This window comes from Chrysochloris asiatica, unplaced genomic scaffold, assembly GCF_000296735.1.
Source record: "Chrysochloris asiatica unplaced genomic scaffold, ChrAsi1.0 scaffold00005, whole genome shotgun sequence".
Taxonomy (NCBI): Eukaryota; Metazoa; Chordata; class Mammalia; order Afrosoricida; family Chrysochloridae; genus Chrysochloris; species Chrysochloris asiatica.
Genome location: NW_006408523.1, coordinates 613340 through 616840, shown reverse-complemented (window position 1 = coordinate 616840; position 3501 = coordinate 613340). Strand labels below are relative to the sequence as shown.

Here is a 3501-nt window from a genome sequence, read left to right as displayed (position 1 = left end):
CAAGCAGTTCTAATGTAAACAAAATATTCAGGAGGTGTTGGGACTGAACACCCTCCAGACTGCCTCTGGATTTACCAATTCTTGATTGGAGAATATTTGCATTTTTTGTTTTCAGGGCTTCAGATGATGAAAGTGGTGGTAACTGCAAGAAATTGGTGGTTTGAGGCCACCAGCCATTCTGCGGGAGAACAAGACTTTCTGTTTCCACAAAACTGACAACCTCTAAAACTCTATCCAGAGTGTCTGTGAGTTGGAACTGACTCCACAGCACGTAACAACAACACAGTAAGTACAAAGAGTCTTGATTGCCTAATGGGCTAAGTGTTGAGCTGCTAACTGAGAGCTTGGCTGTTCCAACCCACCAACCACACTATGGGAGAAAGATGAGACCGTCTGCTCCTATTAAAGACAAACAGTTTCAGAAACTCCAGTGAGCAGTTCTACTCTGTCCTGTCGAGTTGCCGTGAGTCGGAATGGTCTCCACAGTGGAGGGTTTGGGTTTATATTGTGAATGTCTTACAACACTGTGGTAGTTGCTTTATGTGATTCCAACAGATGGCGATACAGTCCGCAGAGTCTTCTGTAGCGTGATGATGGCTTTGTGAGTGTCTGTGTCCTTGAACAACGTTTCGCCCTTGTCCAGACGACGTTTGAATGCTCTACTGTTGGTTTTCTTCATCACAGACTTTGGTTCTCTCCAAGATGGAGCTCAGTTGTTTGAAATTTTGACTATTTTGTCTTTTGATTTTCTATCCACTTTCCAATTTTTCGTCTTCTTTACTGTTGTTGTTTTGTGTGTTGTGAAGTTGGCTATGACTCCTAGTGACCCTACGCACAGCACAAAGGAACCCTTCCTGGCCCTGCACCATCCTCGACTGTTAGACTTGAGACCATTATTACTGCCCTTGCTCAATCCATCATTTTTTTTCAGCTTTCACAGTGAAAATTTGTACAGTATTTTCAGGTTCATTATAAAAATGCACACACAACAAAGATCATCACAGAGTCATTTCTTGTCTCTACTTGTGTTCAGCACTTGCTCTTGAGAAGATTTCTTCTCTTTTACCATCTTGACGAGTTCCTTGTCTCGTTTCTTGCGGTCTTTCTTTGTCCTGCCACATACAGCTTCTGCTATTCCCCTCCATGTTTCGGGTGAATTTATTGGATATGTTTTTCAAAGCGTGTTCTAAAAGCGTCTGTGCTTCTGTTGTTCAAAGGGTGATATCTGTGCATGGACCTGCTTCCAGTTGTTCTGAAGCTGTTACGTTGTCTGCTTGTGGTACCACTCTACAATTCTTTTTGAATTTATCAAAAACCTTTTTGAGGAGATGGAGATATGAGTCTTGTGGTTCAATAGTGAATAATTGCTATCAGGACTGACTGTGAGTGTTGCAAGTGTAAAGGCAGACGTTTTGTAACAAAAGGAGGGGAGTGGTTGACTTTGCAGTCCAGGAGCAGAGGACCCTGGGACCATCAAGGGAGAAGAGTGGAGTGCGGGACCCTACCCAGAGAAGCAGCAACACCAGAGATGGAGGCAGAGATGATGATGTGGAAAGATGGAGCGGCTGGGGACTCTGGACTCAGGGAGGAAGAGGGGCTGCGTGCTGACAGCTGGGGGCCAGGCTTGCAGGGTATACCCTTTGGTTGTTTGAATGGTTATATTTTCTTGAGTGTTTCAGTGTACATTAAAAAAAAAAAGAGGGAATGGAAGATGAACGGAGGGGATTGCAATCATCGCAATGAAACGAAATATGATAGGATGAATGTAAAGCTGATGTTCTCCCATGTAAACTATCACTCAATTCACAATAAACGCTTTAAAGGGAAAAAAAGCCTTTCTGTGTATGCCAAGCTTTTGGAAACTCTTGGCTTTGCCAATAACTTCTCTGGCAGTTCTTTTGACTGCAGAAGAACAATATATGTTCACATAATTGGCATCTAGAATTTGTTCCAGCAGGGAAGAGGCCCACTGCTTGAATGAGTAACTGCAGATCATCTTTGGACCAATTTTTACCTTTCCCACCTCGGCCAATTGGTCACTCATCATTCTTAGATGCTTGGCCCATGGGAACCTCAGTTTCCTCTAGCTTTTCTAATTTGTTTGTTGGTCTGTTTTTCTGGAGCAGCCTTTCCCATTCTTTTGTAGATGATGTGTGTTTTTCATTTAAAAGCTGTAAGCTTGCTAGGTCAAGTCGATCACACACTTTTTCCACTTCTTCCATCATTTTAACCCTCTCCGCTTCATTGTCAGAAAAGTGATTCCAGATCTTGCCTGAATGTCGAAGTTTTTGTCTTGCCCTTCCTTGCCAAGAATGCTTGCGGTCTAACTTGCTCCTCTTTCTCTTCAGCTCGCAGAGCTGCAGCTTCTCCTCGTTTGGCCTGATGGCTCTTCTTGGTTCTTGCATTCTGCTTTTGTTTTCTTCTTTGCTTCTTTCTTCTTCTTTTTTAAATCCTTGGATCACAACTACATGCATCATCAACCAGCGTTCTTAATTCTGTTCATGCCTTCCTTTTTGGTTTGTGCTCTTGTTGTTGTCTCTGCTTTTTAGTCCATCTTCTTCTCTCAGTTCCACAGTCTGCTCTTTCTTGCTCTTCTCCATCTAAATAAGAAAACTCTCTCCACGAATCAAAATCAGAAAATGCATCTACATCTTCAAATGATGACCTTATTTCACCAAGTTTAGGAACAGTTTTTTTTTTTTTTTTTTTTTTTTTAACCACCTGTGATACCTTTCAAACATGGAGGGGAGGGGCAAGCATTGAAGAAATTGTGTTTTACTTCCCTTTTAGAAGGAACAGAATTATCAAATATTGGTAAATACTGGTAAATGTTCGTTATTTTCACTGGATCAGACACACATTTCATAAGCTTTGGTTACATTCACCAGGTGCTTTCGAGTCTGGGTGATGCTTTAAAACCATTGCTTTATGAGAGGTTTTGATCTGTCTCTGTGTAGCTTTGTGTCTGACATGACCAAGTCTAAGGACTGCTGACTGAGCCTGGTTCTTCCGTTCCTTACCATCAAGTGTTGGCAACATGGGAACGCTTCTAACTGCTCTCCATCTCCTGATTCCTCAGATAACTTTCTTATCCGATAGGTCCTGAGGTCAGTAGGTGACCTGGCCATCCGCTGCGCTTGGTAGGAGCAGAGTGATGGTACCAGGCCCAACTGCGCAGACGCAGTGGTTCGCACCCCAGGTGGATGGTATTTAGCATTTTCCTTAGGTTCTATCTTTCCATGTGAGGCTTGTGCCAAGGCTCTATGATGCCTAAGAACTGGAGCATTTAGCCTGTCAGTAATCATTCCAGGATGGAGCCTATATGATGTCCCTAATCCATCACATTAGGGGTCTTCCTCTTTTTCACAATCCTCTGCTTTACCAAACATGATGTCCCTCTCCAAAGACTGCTCCTTCCTGACGTGTCCAAAGTCTGAGAGATGAAGTTTGGCAGCCCTTATTTCTTATGAGGAATTTGACTGGACTTCATCCAAGAACGAT

General features: G+C 42.9%; 1 pseudogene; it reads right to left on the bottom strand.

Moving 5' to 3' along the window:
- Positions 1-1006: 1006 nt before the first annotated feature.
- On the bottom strand, positions 1007-2315 carry LOC102819792 (annotated as a pseudogene).
- Between the last annotated feature and the right edge of the window lie 1186 nt (positions 2316-3501).